Below are 18,880 nucleotides of genomic sequence, written 5' to 3'. Positions count from 1 at the left end.
GGGAGGAGGTGCGGCTGTGCAGATGGAAGGACGGGTAAGATCGGGACGGTAGAGAGAGGAAAGGTAGGACCCACACCCAAACCCTGAGGCGGAACCCCAACCCGGGAACCCAAAATGGCAGCATGCAAATTCCGGCAAGGCTAAAGTACGGAGCCCCGGACATGACATTGGAAAAAATGTGGACACAAGAGGTAGAACCCTGGAATACAATGACCCCGCCTTGCGACCTTTTCACTTTATGTTGAGAATGCTGTGTTTTTTGGAACTTATGTGAAGCGTTTTCCCCACTATACAATGGACTGCATTGAGATGTTTCTCGGCTCCTCTTTATGGCAATTTCCCTATTGTGGAATGGGATGTTTTTTTTTCGGCCTTTCTTCACAGCATTTTCCCCACTACAACACGTTGTGGAATAGGATATTTTTTAATCCCTCTGTAAGGCAGTATCCCCTACTATACTATGGTGTGAAAAAAAAGATCTTTTGTCAGCCCCTCTTTACAGCATTTAGACCACGATACCAAGTGGAATACAATGTTTTTTTTTTCTTACCCTCTTTGTGGCTTTTTCCCCGTCTAATTGACGGAGTGCATTAAGATATTTTTCAGCCTCTGTTTAACACCATTTTTTCCCACTATGAAACGTTGTGGAATAAGATGTTTTTAACCCGTCTGTTGGGCAGTATCCCCATTATATAATGATGTGGAATGAGCTGTTTTGTCAGCCTCCTATTTCCCTATTTACCCCACTATACAATAATGTTTTTTCGTCAACTCGTAACGCAATTTCCCCCACCAAAGGTCGTGTCGAAAAATATGTCTTTCGTTATTCATTTCACCATTTACCCAACTGACTGTGTACAACAAAACAATTTTTGGCCCCTCTTTAGACCATTTTTCCCACTCTACAAAGGTGAGGAATAAGATATTGTTTTGTCTCTCTTTAAAGCATTTTCCCACTATAGGACTGGTTGGAATTAAATGTATTCCCGCCCCTCTTTACGGACTTTTGTCCACTAGACAAGGGTGTGCAATAAGATGTTTTTATGGCTCCTTTAAGCAGTATTTTCTCAACTTTACGACGAAATACAATGTTTTCTCTGCCTTTTTTATGGCATTTTTCCCACCGTGCAATGATATGGAATTAGATGATTTTTTTGGGCCCCTTTTAACATAATTTTCCCGATTGTATGAGGATGTAAAATAAAAGACATTTGCTAGTCTGCTATTTTTTATGTGTCACTGCATCATGAAAATACTGATTTCCCATTAACTTATTACCATTGGTTTCAATACCCACTCTACGGCAATTTCACTTTGCGATCCCCACCTCAGAATTGATTCATGTCATATCCAGGGGTCAATGTAATTAGTTATCATGGGGCGCTGTCAAGACCCCACCCCCCAATTCAATGTCATGTCTGGAGTTCCATTCAAAAGTGCATAGTGAGTTGATAAAAACAAATAAAAATCATGCACGACCCTGGAATTGTTCAGGATTTTAAGAGGTACCACTCGACAGGCAAGACACATGGCGGCGGATCAGACATCATCAGCGAAGAACACAGCGGTAGCGGACAAAGCAGCCGGCGCAAAACACAGAAGAAATTCGTGTCCCGCCATGCGGAACAGACACATTAACCAGGAAAACTTTTTCTGATGCTGCGAGGTTTTCAGCAAACAATAGAACGTTTGAATAAAGAAAAAATAACATACACGGCAACCTTCAGAGCGATGACATCATCCAGGCCACAAGAGGCCACAAGAATACTACACCCGACTACTTCATTCAAGTCAATGAATGCAACGAGTAATTCACCTAACATTCCTGTTTGCATACCTCACCTTTGTCTCTATTGTAGTCTTCAAATTGCAACAAACAGCCTTCTCCTTTCATTAACTGCAGCAAACCTGTCGAGGTGGGACTGACTGTCAGTCATCCCAAATATCTATCATTATATATCTATCATTTTATATATAAATTCAGACTTCAATCTTCAATACTCAGTTTATCAATCCACAAATATTTTTGACACTGCTAGTCGGCTCTGAAAACACAAAAATGTGTTTTTGGGACTTGAAAACAATTCACACATGTTTTTTACGCATTCGGGGTCAAAAAGCTCAACCGGCACTTAAAATTTCGTTTTTACACAGCAACCCGTCAATGCAGGTAAGAATATTTGTCAAACATCCTTAATATTGTGTTTTCATGTAACTGCCCGTTCTTGGCCAGCCTGAATAAATAATCCCACTCACAATTCAACACTTTCAAAATCCAAAGATTACTTAGATCATCATTTGAAATGAAAAACATATATACATTTTGCTCCATGCATGTGCACTGCAAGCCGTCTAAGCAGGTTTTTTCAATGAACACTCTCTGGTTTAAGACATTTTACAATCATCTAAAAGGATTCTCCAGATCTACAACTTATGAGGACTCCCAAAGTACGATGCTGGAACTAATGTGCTTCTCCCGAAAAAACGTAAAACTGAACAATTGTTTTTAACGAAGGTAAAATTCATGGTGTATTCAGTCCTAGACATGTAATGTTTTATTTATTTTCAAATTGAAATGCTTAAACATTTTTAGCAAGAGTTACAAAGTACATAATTTACTATACTGGAGATACTTTGTCCATTACGCAGACACGCAGCCTGTCATGAAGAAATTACCTCTCGTAAGGTTTTCATGACAAACAATCATTTGACTCGGAATGAACTCTATGTTTCTTTTAATTTCTTTTTCTTTCAATGGCATGTTCTCCTATCACCCGTCAAGTCTGAACCGAACAAATTACCTTGATGTTCCCTGACACACCATGACTTTTAAATCAGAAATCATCATAAATTGTAACACAAACATTTATAAGACAATTCCCTTTCCAAAACTTTTGCCTATCAAGGCAGTTGATTTTGTCACTATAAAGTCAGCGGCTATCAATCCTGGACCTGATCGGGTGCAATGCAAAAATGATAAATGCACTTCTATGGCGCAGTTGCTGCAATAAAAATAAGAGAAAAAAAGCTGCAGTATTTCATGTTATAGGCTGGCCGTATAAATCCATCACGCCCCCGGATTGAATTATCGCCTCTCACGGCACATCGGGGCATCTATTAATCTCAATGGTATGTTTTAGCGCTTCTGAGTCAAGGTTAAGGCGCTATTGGAATATTTTTCCCGCGCCTCGCTAATAGAGGCTGCCTTGTGTTGCTGGGAACAGGATCGCGGTTGTTTTATGGGCAGGATGGCAGGTGTCGCCGGTCGGGATGCTGGAGACGACTCTGCGACAGCTAACGTCACTTACGTAATAACAGTATCATAAAAATGAAAGACAATTTGAGTATCATGAAATAAAAAAGTATAATACAAATATAATATACAGTGAAATGCAATTTAATTCTACTGGTTTGAGCCAGCCACAATAATCCTAATACAGAATTTTGACTATAATTATACAGTAAACTCCCGGGATCTGGCAACCCTGCCTAACAATGTTTCATATCAGATCACAAGTGTCAAACAGGCAGCCCCGTGAGCCAATTAGGGCCTGCCAACTGTTTTAATACGGCCAGCAAGAGAAAAAATGAGCTGCAGTTTTAAATATGTCCACTTCATGTTACCCAAGCAACTGAAGTAGGATTTCTCTCTCACTCTTCTTTTTTTCTATCTCTCTAACTCTCTTTTTTCTCTTTCTATCTCAACCTTTCTCTTTCTCCTTTTTTCTTTCTTTCTCTTTTCTCTCTTTCTTTCTCACCCTATCTTTTTCTCCTTTTTTGTTTCTCTCAATTTTCTCTTTTTCTCTCTTTTTTGCGCTTTCCCTCTTTTTCACTTTCTCTCTTTCACACTCCCTCACTTTCCCTTTATTGTTCTCAAGCTCATTCTTTTTCTTTCCCTTTTTCTCTTCTCTGTACTTATTTGCATTGATTTAACACGCTAAGTGTCTCATAAATTGCGCAAGATAAAGAATCAATGATGTAATCAGTTGCTAACAATTTTAATAATTATTTTATTGAGTCTTTGTTGCAGCCCGAGGTACATCTCTAAAATGCCTGTCTACTATTGGTCAATATCATATAAAATGCTCTTCTAATGGCTGACTTACTTCCCACAATGCCATTCTTTCACCTTTTTGTTAAGAATCCCTCATTAAAGCATTTTCTCTACCACACGACATTAACAACTTTTTTTGTTTATCCCAAAAATAATCAAATTCAAAATTTGGTCAATTTATTTTGTTAGATTTTGTGTAAGATAAATAATGCACTGTGGATCCCCATGTCACGATCCTCCCTAATTTATATTTTTTATATTGCGAAGTGTAGTTTGGAGTGTCATTTTCCCCACTGTAAGGGGTCAATAACAAAGGTTTTAGCATGCTCAAATATTTACAATATTCAAACTTTGCTGCCATAGAACTGTCATTTGTTTTTGGTGTAACTAAACAATGTACAGTAAAGACCTGGGTTACTGCGTCCTTGCCTCGCCATGTTTTCAATGATTTTTTTGTCCCCTGGTTGAGGAATTTTGCCCACCGTATCATGTATACCCTGCTATTTATTGGCCGAATTACCTCCCACAATGCCTCTGTTCTCAGAATCACATTAACTCTATAAATACTTTGCGATTCGGGGATGTCCGGTATTTATTAGCTAAAGGTCCAGGTGATGCTCAGGTGAGAAGCAAAACAAGATAACCTTAAACACAAATCTTGGGATTACCAAGAAATATAAAAGTGGCACTAATAGCTGCCCTCGCTAAGTTGCATGGCTATGACTAATCGACAATTGGCAGTATTATTAAAAAAAGGTTATTAAAAAATGAAAATCTTCGAAGGGCATGTAAATCCTCCCTAATGGAAGTTATAAAATTATTTTTATTTTTTCAACCCAACATTGCCGTCTTCTCCCCTTTTCCATCCACTCCACCAGCTCAATTCACGTCACAAATTTAAATAGAATTTTCTTTTTCTTTTACATGTATATTATTTTATAACGTCATTCAGTAATATATATGCACATGTATAACACGCATATGTAACTTACGCTATAGTTTTTTTATTTTATTTTAATGTTTTTACCAAGGGTATCGATGATTTGGGACGCATTAGCTACGCATCATCATAGGTTTCTATCTCCCGCTATACAGCAATTTCACCTTACATTCCCCACCTCAAAACAGATTAATGTCATATCCTGGGGGCCTAATGTATGTTGTAGAATATTGCTTAACCTAGTACAGCGTCTCTGTAGCATTTTTCTTTCATCACTTTAATGTGATATTATTTCACACAAGAGTCAAATAACTGTCAAAGCACGATTCCCATGAATCATTTCTGCTAATAAAAGGAAATAGGATTTTAAGGACTGCAGCAATTTGATGTACTTTGAACATTATGACTCAGTTCTGAAAAACGGTGCATTATTTTAACCCTTAAATAAAAAAGACGTCCTTGGGACACGTTGTGTCTACCATTTATTTCTTTGTCCTTCCTCTCAGCCGTCGGAACGTCAACCTTGTAATTTCCCTTTTTTCTCAACCTTGCGTTGTCAAGTTAACACGCCCATGTACTTTGCTCCCTTAAAATGCACCTTCCATAAAGGAATGGCAATGCGTCATCGCAACATGTCCAGACGAGCCCTGATACGAACGGCTGCAGGTCCACTTTTTTTTTAAACACGTCTTTATTAAAGACGATAGAGTAGGCCCTTTGGGTGATTTAATCTGGTCCGCTGTAAATTTCTGTATTAGAAAAAAAAAAATCAAAGCTTTAATGACAATTGGGGGAAAACTACTTCCACACAATAACCAGACTAATTTAGTCTAAGGTGATATGTTTGGGTTGTTTAAGTTGCTAACAGTCCATACATGGCTACACTAGTTTCCAAAACTGGAATCTGGAAATGGCCATGGGACGCTGTATAAACAACAAGGTTTGTATAAAATTAATGAATGAATGAATGAATGAATGAAAACTTTATTTGGAACATAATAAAATAAAAACGGGACAAAAAAATGAAAATATACATGCCTAGGCCAAAGTTAATTCTTGGGTCGATTTTTTGGAAACCAGCAGCCAAAAAGGGTACTAGGACACAGTTTTTAACTTCAAAGGTTGAATAAAATGAAATGAGACAGGACTAGGTTAGGCTGAGGTTAATCTTTTGGGGATAATCAAGATCCTAACGGCACAATTATGGCTACGCTCGTTGATGTTTACGAAAACAGAATCTGCAAAATGTATCAAGAGACAGTTTTTACACTAAGGTTTGAATAAAACTTGAAAATAAACAAGACTAGTTTAGCCCAAGGTGAATTGTTTGGGTGATCTAATTGCTGATGATGCCAGTTTCAAGAATTACAAGAATAGATTCCTGTAAAGCTAATCAGGTATAAATTGAATCAACAACTACTTTTATTAACTAATTAACCCTCTCACATTGAAACACTGTGTTAATCAAAATAAACTTTTTAGCCGTTGTTAAAATGAAAACTTATATGTCACAAATGTGCATATCTGATATTCTTTTTTCGAAAATCAGGCATGGAAATGGGTCAGAGCTTGAAAAGGTGTGGAGGATATACCATATTTACTTGTGTATAACGCACACCCCAAATATTATCAAGTCGAACTTTCTGTTTACTCCTTTCTCTACTATTCATATCTGGTACAGTGAATAAAACAGTGAGATAAAATCAAATGCAATACTCCGGTCTGCACGAAGTACACTGATTTCATTAAGACGCACCACTTTGACACCCTACTCACTGGGAAATCTCACAATACCCACCACTCAAAACATTTTCTCCTCGGATCTATGACACTTACGTCGGTGATTTTTTTTTACAAAAAACGGTGAAGTACTCCTTAAACGGTAATTTTGATGTTCTCTGTCCCGAGGCACGCCGTTCCTTTTGTGGACGTGACGTCGGGGGACGAGTTATTAGGTCAGTGCGCTTTATGCCGTGACAATCTGCCACATCTATTTTTTATTTTTTCCTCCTTATCCAGCATTCCTGTTAGTGCATGCATTTATTTATGCATTTGTTTCCAATATATATATATATATATATATATATATATATATAATATTTTATATTTGGGACATACTGTATCTAAAGCTAGCAGCATGTGACCTACATGCGGGCGCTCAGGGGAAGGTGTGACATCGGGATTGGAGGACGAAGGACGTTCCAAACTCCTATCCTCCGGACAACCCAAAAACGATATCGTGAAAAATAAAATAGAATACCCCTTGATGATAAAACAAGCTTGCTTATCAAGTGTGCTCCCTCATTGGCATTTTATGCCCTCACAATAACAAGATGGAGGAGCTTGCGCCCGAGCCCCTTCTCCATCTTGTCAAAACCTCTCTTGTTGTGTTTACACGATTTGGAAAATATCTGGAAATTTAGCATGCACGGAGTAAACATATGATATGCTATTATAAAGGCTTCGCATTAAAATATATTTATTGTGATTATACAATACTATAATAAAATTGCAGGGCTTATCCTTTTCACTTCAAGAAAAAATAATTACAAAGATAAACATGTGTAAAAATTGATTAAAAAAAATGTAATGATATGCGATAAATACTTTGTGCATATTTACAGGGACAATTGACACTGGATTCATTTCTGACAGTATGTTGTCCAATATATAAATAATCCTTAATTTGGACTATTTAATTAAATATATGTTTGCATAGGACCCCAAACTATATTTAATAATTCCCAAAACTACATCCTATTCAAACAAACCAAAATTTGTATCACTCTAAGTTCCCAAGATATTAACCCCCAAAATAAACTGAGGTAAACTTCAGTGCAAAATCCGTTTGTTAATTGTTATATTTATTTTGGATGAAAAAATAAGTCGCAAACAGTTTTGTTTTACTATTTATTAAAAAGTATGTTCAACTAGTGATTCATTTCGAAATGTTATTCTATTTTGTGTTTTCCTTTTTTCCTTTTTGTTTTAAATAATATTCGATGTTTTTAGTAGGGTATTGTCAAAAAAGTAAATAAAAAAACTTTGGGCGTCTATAGCCGTCAATGGCAAAAACTATAGAATAAATGACGGCAAAATATGTTGTCAAGTCAAAAAGTTTCGAAAGCCTGCACATACTATAGTCTCATCCCTCGACATGCAAATGTTTGCAAAATATTTGGTGTCTATAGCCGCCATCGGCAGCAAATGCGGTTATTAAAAATTTATGGCTAAATATGTTCTCAAAAAATGTGCACGTTTGTAAAATTGTTGGCATTTATAGCAGTCATTAGCACTAAATGAGTTATAGAATAAATCCCGTTAAAATACGTTGTAAAAAACATCCCAATGTATGCAAAATCTTAGGCGTTTAAACCGTTAATGGCAGCAAATGAGTATTAGAATAAATTACGGCAAAATACTCTGTTAAAAAAATGCACATGTGCGTCAAATGCTTGCCGTTTATAGCAGTCTTTGGCAGTGAATGAGTAATCGAATAAATGACGGCAAAATATGTTGTCAAAAACATGCCAGTGTACGCAAAATCTTTGGCGTCTATAACTGTTAATGGCAGTGAAGGAGTTATATAATTAATTACAGAATATATGTAGTCATAAAATACAAACATACAGAATCAATTTGCTGTCTATAGCCGTAATTGGCAGAGAATGAGTTAAAGGATAGATGATGGAAAATACGTTGTCAAAAAAGCAAATGTATGGAAATATTTTGCCATCTACAACAGTATTTGCATTTGAACGAGTTCGACAAAAAATCAGGGCAAAATACGTCCACAATAATGCAAATGTATGCATAATATTTGGCGTCTATAGCCTTTATTGGCAGTGAATGAGTTAAAAAATAAACCACCGCCAAAAAAGTTTTCAGTGTCTACAGTCTTTACACCCTTTCATATCAAACGATTTAGGTCAGGAGTCAGTGTTCACCTACCACTGCATCAAGTGCCCTGAATTAACCCCTTGTTAACTTAAACAGTTTGAGTTGTCTTTTTTTGTCTGATTTCTTGTGATCATAATTAACCCCAATCCCAGGGCTCTAATAGGAAAGTACATATGACCCTTTTATGCATGTTGACGATTTTGCTCATTCAAGCGGCTAGAGTAGATCCCCATGACACTGTATCCCTGCCTAAAGATGTTTTTCTGTTACGGTGGGTAGTCAAGTGTTGGCCCCTCGTTACGACATTTTCACCACTATATGATATCAAGAACAAATGTATTTCGGTGCGCAAAAATTGACAAAACCCAAACTTTGCTGCCATATGGAGGTAATTTGTTTTTTTCTAGTTTTAGGTGTACTTAGACAATACACCCTGTAACCTGGGTCCCTTTCTTACGCTATTTTCACGTTACGATGAAGAAAACAATGTTCTTTTTGGCCCCTCTCTTCCCCACTTTACAACTTGACAACAGATTATTTATCATGCCCAAACTTGTATAAAATTAGTTGTTTTTGGTCCGTTTTTGGTGTAGTTAAAGTATAAACAATAAACCCCAAAGTTAAGGCATCCCCGCCTTACGTAGTTTACGGTGTAGAATAGAATCATTTTTCAACTCTCGTTACGGCATTTTCCCCACCATACGAGGGCATCAACAAATTATTCAGCAAAAATTTACAAAATTAGTTCAATTCCTAATGCCCCCAATAAGCAGGTAGGCACCTTGCTTGGCTGACTCCCTATTAGTGTGTGAGTGTGTTTGAGAATGGGTAAGTGTGAAGCACATTGTAAAGCGCTTTGGGAGGTCTTTGACTTGAAAAGCGCTATATAAATGCAGACCATTTACCATTTGTTTTTGTTAGTTTTTGGAGTAATTACATAACGTATAGTTGATCCCTCCCCGCCTGACAATGTTCTTAAAAAACAGTGTGTAGCCCAATGTTGTTTTGGCCACTAGTTATGGAATTTTCCCCACCATAAAGGTCGACGAACGAGTTTGCATGGCCCAAAAAAAATGACAAAATTAAGACTGCTGCTACCTAGTGGTCAATTATTTTAGTTATTTGTTGGGTTTACGGCGTCCCCACCTTACAAAGTTTTCACATCACGGAGTGGAATTGTTACGGCATATACCCCACCATACGAAGGCAACAACAGATTGTTTCGCGTGCCAAAAATAGATACAAAAATGTGCGTATAATCTTGCCAGTTACACGCCACAAAGGTCTCCAATAAGCCTATCTGCTATTTAGCGACGTCATGTAAGATGCTAGTCGGCTTAGTAACGTGAAAACATCATAAATTAAGGATGCTGTAACCTGGGGCTCTACTGTATGTTTCTTTATAATGTTATCTGATCATATCCATGTATATAGCATATATAAGTAGTGCTTTGAATTTACTCTTATTGTTTTTACTTGGATGTCAGGATTTGGAAAATTTTAGCTAGTTTGTGTTTGTACACCTTTAACCCCTTTATGTTTCTGTACAAGTCACTTAAAATCCCAATCCAAGACAAAACCCAAGTAAATTGATAATGTTCTCTGGTTTAAGATCAGGTAATTGTGTAATTTTGTAACTGTAATCCTGTGCAGTCCTTTGAGACATTTTTGTGATTAAGGGCTATATAAATAAATTTGACTTGACTTGACTTGACTTGAACCATTCGGAGAATGTGGCCGATTTTGGTATCTTTTGAAAGGTAATACTCTGAATTTTTGTCCCAAACTAAAATAATGACTGCAATTGCTACTAGTATTACATAATAACAAACAGAACACACAGAAATAGAAGGTTTATATTATTGCCTTATTTTATTTTTTAATTTCCTTGCAGATGAGTGTAGCTTGGACATCTTAGCTGGAAAACAGGTGAGAAAAAAGATTGAGGCCTTACCTGGTAGCTTGTCAAATTTGATCACAAAATGAAACAAATTGTATTTTACATATTTTTCTCAGGTAGGTTGATTCGTTTCCAAAAGTGGCCATTTGGTGTTGACTACTTCACTAAAAGCTTTGCAAATTAGCATTTTACTTTGGCCTATTTTTTAAGACATTGTGAACGAGTTGTAAATGTTTGACTTCTCTTTGCAGAAGTCAAATCAATGATTGTGCAAGCTTGCATGTAATCATGATGCGTACAAATGAATCACAAATTGCTTTGTGCATGTTTAATTTGAATACACATCTAAAAATGGTATATATTTATGTTGAAAATGTATTGGCTAACCATTGAGTCAATCATCATTCAAATCGGTTACTACTGGCTAAAGATAATGGGACCAATTGGAGGTGATAGTAGTTTTATCAAACAGGCCTGTATAGGATAATGCAGACTTTGGACAGTAAAAAAAAGGCCTGCTAATGGCCAAAAAAAGGTGTCAGTCGAAAGGGGAGAGCCTAACTACCATATTGGGAATCATTTTACGAGTCTTGTTATTTTTAAGGTGGACGTTTTGGAGCAAAGCGTACAAACTTCAAGAAGCAACTCTGAACGAAGCAGACACACTTTTAGATAAAATGTAATTGATCTGTTGCCATTATGGTGTGTTTTGAAATGAAATGATCGGCGGGCGTGTGCCGACTATGAAATTCTAAATGTGTCGGGTATTGCAGTGTCGGCATGGCCTAGTGACAATCAAGAGTCGGCACATTATGAAGTTTGATTTTTGCAATCTGGAGATGGAATAAGAGCTTGCTCTGTCCACTCCACGCATCGACCCGGTATTGCAGTACCTCCGGGAACGGTGCATTCGCACTGATCGCTGCATGGCTCTGTGGCTAGGACCTTGACTCGGCTTCTTGGCTGAGAGCAAGTGTCTCGGCCCTTGGCTTTGTAGCGTATTATGATTTGACCGATAACGGATAATGGATAATTGACAAAGAATATAGAACAATAAACCTTACAAAATTCCCCGCCCCATCTTACACTGTTGGATTCTATAGATTGTTCTTATTGTGATAAATCCATCATTGCGGACATTCAAATAATGCATCTCAAGAGTTTAAGCTTTCCAATGATATTTGGCATGACATATTTCAGTGACTGGTGACTTCACATTTAATTATCAAAAGTCCAGCGGCCTGCCAGTGGCCCGTCGGAGCCCTAAGGGATTAATGGTCAAGTTTAAGCACTTTCAAAGCAAATTTTCTTTTATTTCCAGTATCATTAAAATAAGAAATCACGCGTAAGTCCAGAGTCTTGTTGTTTGATGTTACCGAAGAAGAAGCACAAAATTGGATAAATCCTAAGCCAAATATTAAACCAGTATCTATCATTCACTGAATGGGGCATAGAAAATAATACTGAGTTTCTGTGCCCCATTTCATTAGTGTTTGCTGCCGCATCTAATAGGTCAGTATTGCATCAAATGTTCTTGTTCTTTTTTTTTTCTTTACCGACAACACATGTTGACGTCAAAATGTAGTGAAAGGAAAGTCATTTCTTTCAAAGTAAACGTATGTGTAAACTAAGGAGTGTAAGTGTCTTTTTTAAGCAGACTTGTTTTAATCTTCCATTTATGTGTGAACTATCTAGTCAGACTGCCAAGAAACAAGGCAAAAATGCCAACCACTTCAGCCAAGATGCAAGCTTTTTTCTAACCTTAAAAACACAACATTAAAATTCAAATATTTTCAAAAATGTCAAGCACTCGTATGAACCCTGTATTTAGCATAGGTTTTCATTCCCCTCAATACGACAGTTCAACTTTGTGATCCTTACTTCATAACAGATAAATGTCATATGTGTCATATATTTGTGTACATTATTACTGATAGCACGGGACTATATAATATATAACGTAATATTCCCGTTGCTAGGGAAGCTAATGCATGCATTTGTTGACATCAAAGTCTCCAGTGAACGCGTTTGTCGCTTCCAAACTGGTGCGAATGGGGGAAGTGTTCGCAGCACATCAAGGGAAAGCTGCCATTACAACAACTTTTTGTTTTTCTCCCATGAAGACGAAGCAATGTTCCCACTGTTCCGCACCCACCGGGAGACTGTGTATTTATTTCTAGCGTTCTTTTCATCAGACAACAAACAGCCGCCGCCCTGTGCTTTTCTCAGCGGGATTAGAATAGCGTTGAGCCGCCGTGCGAGTGTTCGTCTAAGTTCGGCTTGTGAAATTTGTTCGTCGTGTCAGAGTTAACCTCAATCGGCGCTCTCTACCCCTTTACATTATTCAGGGATGCGATAATACGTTGAAACCGCTAGTGGTGAAGCAAAGATATTCATAATTTCAAATTGTCGCTGCCATGAGAAAATACGTTTTTTCTAAGATTATCATTTGTTTTTCATTTTCTAAATTGTCCCTCGATCATTTATTGACTCATTCAGAACTTATGTATGACCGATACATGATCTTTGCAAGAGCTTTTCAGCGCCCAATTTTTCCATTGACGGGATCACACTATTTCGGTCACTCGGGGTTGTCCACACACACTCAATCACTGGATAGAGGAAGAAACAAGAGTAAGTGGGGGCTTCTCGTGTGTGGACAAAGATCTGCTCAACGCCATTCCTACCATCTAGTGTCGATTTATGATACTGAAACCATTCCCGAATACCTGATACTCACTGATCAGGAGCGCCAAAGCCTCAAAAGAAGTTAAAAAAAATACATTATAAAAAAATAACATTTTTACGTTTTGGCACAAAGACACAATGCAACTAAAACTGATTTTATGGCACGGAATAAGTTAAAGTAAAGTAGATCCCAAGATACAACATCAATATGTTAGTCATTATCCTGGTAGTCAATGAGGTAAAGGCCCGGTCATCACACAGCCTTTCACGGGCGTATCGAGGCTGAATCACGGCCAGAAATGTCTGCCCGTGAAGCAGACGCGGTGGAAAATGTGCAAAATTGGCTAAACCCGCTGTTAACCCGTGGTATGCCCGCAAAACAGACGCCGGCGACTGTTCCGCGTCCTTATCGCGGGTAACCGCGGCTGCATCGCATTTGACCGTGCTTACACGCGGTACACACGCTGATGCACGTATACAGGCACAGAACAAACGTGCTATCACCGTGCTCCACCCGCGATTACCCGCTAAAATTTCGCGTCCTACCCGCGTGTAACCACGTCTTGGCCGCGGCCGTAGCACGTCCTAGCACGTTCGTACCGCGTCTTTACCTCGTGTGTACCACGTGTGCTGCCCGTGGTTACCCGTAGTCTAAAGTTTGGAGCAGCGCAAAACCTTTTCGCGCGGCCAACGGCGTGTGAATTTCTTACCGCGTGTAAAGCACGGCTGTATCTCGCCTGTATCGCGATCTCAAAGCGCCCAACAGCCTCGATACGCCCGTGAAAGGCTGTGTGACCGGGCCTTAAACATTAGTTTCCATTAATACTGATGACAATTCTGTCCTCAGTTTGTCATAATTATCCATGCAGAGACTTCAAAAGTATCTTCAATGAAATTAGTGTACGTTAAAGGCAACTTCAAAAGGAATTGAGTCTCCACCAAGTCCATTTTCGTAAACATAAAGAGCGACTAACAGTTTTCAATAAACATAATGTTCTTGTTTTCGTAAGACATCAACCATATGTGAGACATCAAAAGACAAGTTACTATGAACGTAACGTACATTTCACTTGAAAGAAACTGCCGAGATTTTGAACAACCCTCGCGAGCTAGTTTCTATAAACTCATGAAGATGAACTCCATCCTTTATTGTCCAAAGACCGAAAACATGAACCACTAAAGCTTTGCCACCGTCGTTTGTGGTCATCTCAGAAAAACACAAATCAGCCGTTCATTACGCTAATGACCATTTGGAAACAAGCGCTCTATGTTGTTGCTGGACAGACACATTGATGGCGCCGTCTTCATCTTCTCTTGCGTACAATGTGCTCTGATGAATGAGCTCTCTGTTTGCCTTATGATGCCGTAATCACCCACACTGTTGCAGTCGTTTTCTTTTGTTTTTCCGCCGCGTTGACAAACTGTGGGAATAGTTCTTCGCTCCCTCCTGCTGAAATTAACGCTCTCTGAAAATTTAAGCCATACTCAGGGTCATTTTTTTCAAGTTAGTCTTGCCGAGTTTCCTGGGGTGAAAGATAAACCGAGTAAAAGATCATTGGCTGCTCTCTACCTAGAGGACACTGGCGGCTTACGATACCGCAGCAGAACATTTAATATTATTAATGACTCTTTCTACAACCTCTATGACCGGTTTCCCTTTGATAGGCGCTACAGGTCCCTCAAAACAAGAACAAACAGGCTAGAGATAGATTCTCCCTCTTTGAAGACATATCTTGTGATTTTTTTTTCTTATTCCTTTATTTTGTTGCTGCTAAATGCTAATGCAAGATATATACCATGTGACTTATTTTGGTGATATTTGTTGCTGCTAAAAATTATTGCACTTCTTTTCATGTCACTATCGTTACGATGCACTATTCTTTTCCTTTTAGAAAACTTGAACTTTTATTATAACTTATGCCAGTCTCTAAGCACTGCGTTGTAAATATTGTCACCGATTTATCCTGAGAGTTTTTTACCGTTTTTTTTCTGTTTAAGTCCGTCTTACAAGTTCCCCCTGGAGTGCCCATTGATATCATGACAGTAAAGACAATTCAATTGTTGTGTATTTTGTTAGATGATGAATGATTTAGAACTGTTTGGCGATTATTTAATGTTATTTATTTATGTTTTGAAATACTTAAAAATGTGCTAAGTACACACGTGTATACTGCAAATAAATATACATTCATTTTGGCAGATCATCCATCCATCTTCTGCACCGCTTAACCCCAGTAGGGTCGCGGTGTGCTGTTGCCCATCCCAGCCATCTTCAGGCAGTGGGCAGAGGTCACACTGAACTGGTTGCCAGCCAGTCGCAAGGCACATCAAGAAAGACAACTCCCTCGCTCATTCACACCAAGGGACAATTTGGACCGGCCAATTAACCTGACATGCATGTTTTTGGGATGTGGGAGGAAACCAGAGTGCCTGGAGAAAACCCATGCAAGCACGGGGAGAATATGCAAACTCCGCACAGGAAGGCTGGTATCTGGATTTGAAGCCATGACCTCAGGACTGTGACGCAAACCTGCTAACCAATCATCTGCCGTGCTGCCCATTTTGGCAGATCATTTATTAACATTGTTTTGGAGTATTTTCCAATATTCATCCATCCATCCATCCATTATCTGCAACGCTTATCCTCAGTAAGGTATATTGGAGATTACTTTTTTTTGAGCCCATCCCAGATATTTTCGGGCAGTGAGCAGGGGACACCCTGAACTGGTTGCCAGCCAGTCGAAGGGCACACAGAGACAATCATTCACTCGCTCATTCACACCTAGGGGGAATTTGAACCGGCTTATTAACTTGACATGCATGTTTAAGGAATGTGGGAGGAAACCTGAGTGCCCGGAGGAAACCCACGCAGACACAGGGAGAATATGCAAACTTCACACGGGGAGGTTGCAGTAAGTGGACTTGAACCTCCGCACCATGGGGCTGCGCGCTAACCACCCAGCTGCCGTGCCGCTAAGTTATCTTATATAGCAGATGTTTAGTTATTTTTTTTTCATTTTATTTATATGACTTATTTGAGCAGTTATTTTTAGCAAAAAAGTTTGCATATCTACAAAAAGCCTTATTTAGTGTTCACTCTTAACTGGATGTGAAGAATATAAAATGGGGGAAAAAAAGAAAAAAGAAGTCAGACTGATGTGGTTTCCCCATCTTAACCAGCCCAATATGGACAATCACAACTGTGATATGGTCTTGCGATGAAAACATTTTTCAACCATCCCTTTTATCAAGATCAACCGAGAAGATTATATCAGATAAAGTCAGGTTCAACCAGTGGGCGATTTTTTTCTTTCTTTGTTAAATACGAAGATTCTCTTTTAGCTGTGTTGAGGTGCACAGGGCTTTTAGTTAAAGCAGATCAACCTCCAACAGGAGGCAGTTAGAAGATCCACCGCAGGAACTTAAAGGAGGTCAGGCACATGATGAGAATGATATTTGGGGAAGGATTGAAGACCACAAGAAACTTTTTACTAGAATAACTTGATGCATGTTGTACTTTTGGGGGAAATGTAAGAATAATAGAATATTTTGGTAAAAAGGTTGCAGTGTTGGCGATTTCTTTGTTTTGTAAATGCTGGCCCACTTTTTAGTGGTCTCGCCAAGTGATTTCTACCAATCCTGCCATATGTGAAAAAAAATGTAAAAATAAGTATTGACAAATATAAATCACATAAATAACTAAACGAAATATCTTATATATTAAATAAATGCAATGTATTCATACATTTATGCATTGTATCATGTATTTATTTCTGTATTTAGTCTGGCATGTGTTTTGTCGTATAGTTACTCATTTATTTTATCATGTATTGTCTTTATAGTAATGTAATAAATAAATAATAATAATAATCATAATAAATCATCCTTATACATGAATGAATTGCATCCATCCATCATCTTTCGCTTATCTGGGGTCAGGTCGCCGGGGCAGCAGGTTGAGGAAGCCAATAGCACCAGATCATCTGCAGAAAGCAGAGATGCAGTGTTCCGAAGGTTTCCTCCTAGATTCCAAAAATATGCGTGGCAGGTCCAAATTGTCCCTATGTGTAAATGAGCGAGTGAATTGTCTGTCTCTGTGTGCCCTATGACTGGCTGGCAATCAGTTCAGGATGTTCCCTGCCTGGATGAGATGGGCTCCAAGCACCCTTGACCCTAGTGAAAAAGGTCTGGAAAAAGGATGGATGGATATATTTGTCAGTATTCATTTATTTATACTTTAATTCTTTTATAGGGTTGGATCAGTCTTCCATACCCTAATCTTTAAGTCAAGTCAATTCATGTTTATTTGTATAGCCCTTATTCACAAGACATCTCAAAGGGCTGTAAAGACTACATACTCCTATTACGGTCCCGCTTTTCATTTTTCATGATCGTTTTCCACTCGATTCTCATTTCTTTCTCCGGCATACAATTTTGTTTACCTGCCTTTGCATTTGATTTCCAAATCTGCTCTAAAGGGCAGAAATGTAATAATTCCATATTTTGTCAATAATTCGTTCACAGCTTGCCCTTTTCCCGCTGGCTCCAAACTGTATCGAAGTCGGCGACAAAATAAAAAATAAAAGTGTCCGGCGTCCATCGGGATCGGGACGTTATTCGAAAAGTGCCGTGCATTATGCATGAGCGCGGACAGACACAGCAATATACGCATGCCAGGAAAAACATGGACGCTTCCAGTTTTCGTCCGAGATAAAACGGCCGAGACAAGCTGTCGCGTATCCGAAGAAATCTGTTTTGCCGGCACTGATGGAGCACTTAAGTGAGGCAAATTTTAATCAAGCTCCTCGCTCTTCGTGCCACCATTTGTCAGCGCTCGGGAGATATCGGCGGCCAAGGAGCGCCTTGTATCAATTAGGTTTTTTTCCGTGGGTTCGCCTGACAACGAAGTGTTCTTTCCAAGGACGCTGTTTGCAATCTAGTGAGGCACACTTGTCTTTTAATCACACTTTGCCTTAAGATAAACAGGTCGGATTTTCACGGAAAAAATAGAGGATTCCCTTTTGGCTAGCTGGCAAGTGGTCCGATCCGATTAATCTGCTAGTTCTGGAGGGCATTGGATTTTGAGAGTATACTTAGGGTTTTGGCTTCCATGGCAGCAGATTAGCTAGTGAAATTGGTTGGTAAGGCTAATTTCCATAAGAAGTACATTTGTCTATGTCAAAGATACTAGGATATAGGTGCAAAGATTGATTAGTTAAATGAAAAAAAAAAATTCAATTTAAATTCAAATTTATGACAGCTTTTCAGCAGTGAATATTTATAAATTTATTAAGGGAGGGTGTGGAATACTTAGTGCCTCCTGGTAGTACAAAAAAAAACTTTCATTCATTAAAAAAATAATATTAAAAAATAAAATCATGTATTTGAATACTAGGCA

The 18,880-nt window shown here is 38.4% G+C and overlaps 1 protein-coding gene and 1 pseudogene across 8 annotated transcripts in view; one reads left to right on the top strand and one right to left on the bottom strand.

The window, feature by feature from the left end:
- Positions 1–18,880, bottom strand: part of nectin1b (nectin cell adhesion molecule 1b) — a 385,519-nt gene that overhangs the window by 236,638 nt on the left and 130,001 nt on the right. The gene's annotated exons all lie outside the window — the stretch shown is intronic.
- LOC148357566 (U2 spliceosomal RNA) lies at positions 11,575–11,709 on the top strand (annotated as a pseudogene).

The sequence above is a fragment of the Urocampus carinirostris genome, chromosome 10 (genome assembly GCF_059441175.1).
Source record: "Urocampus carinirostris isolate Australia breed hairy pipefish chromosome 10, RoL_Ucar_1.0, whole genome shotgun sequence".
In the NCBI taxonomy this organism is placed as follows: domain Eukaryota; kingdom Metazoa; phylum Chordata; class Actinopteri; order Syngnathiformes; family Syngnathidae; genus Urocampus; species Urocampus carinirostris.
Note: the sequence above shows the minus strand (reverse complement) of the source record. Positions and strands in the feature narration are given on the sequence as shown.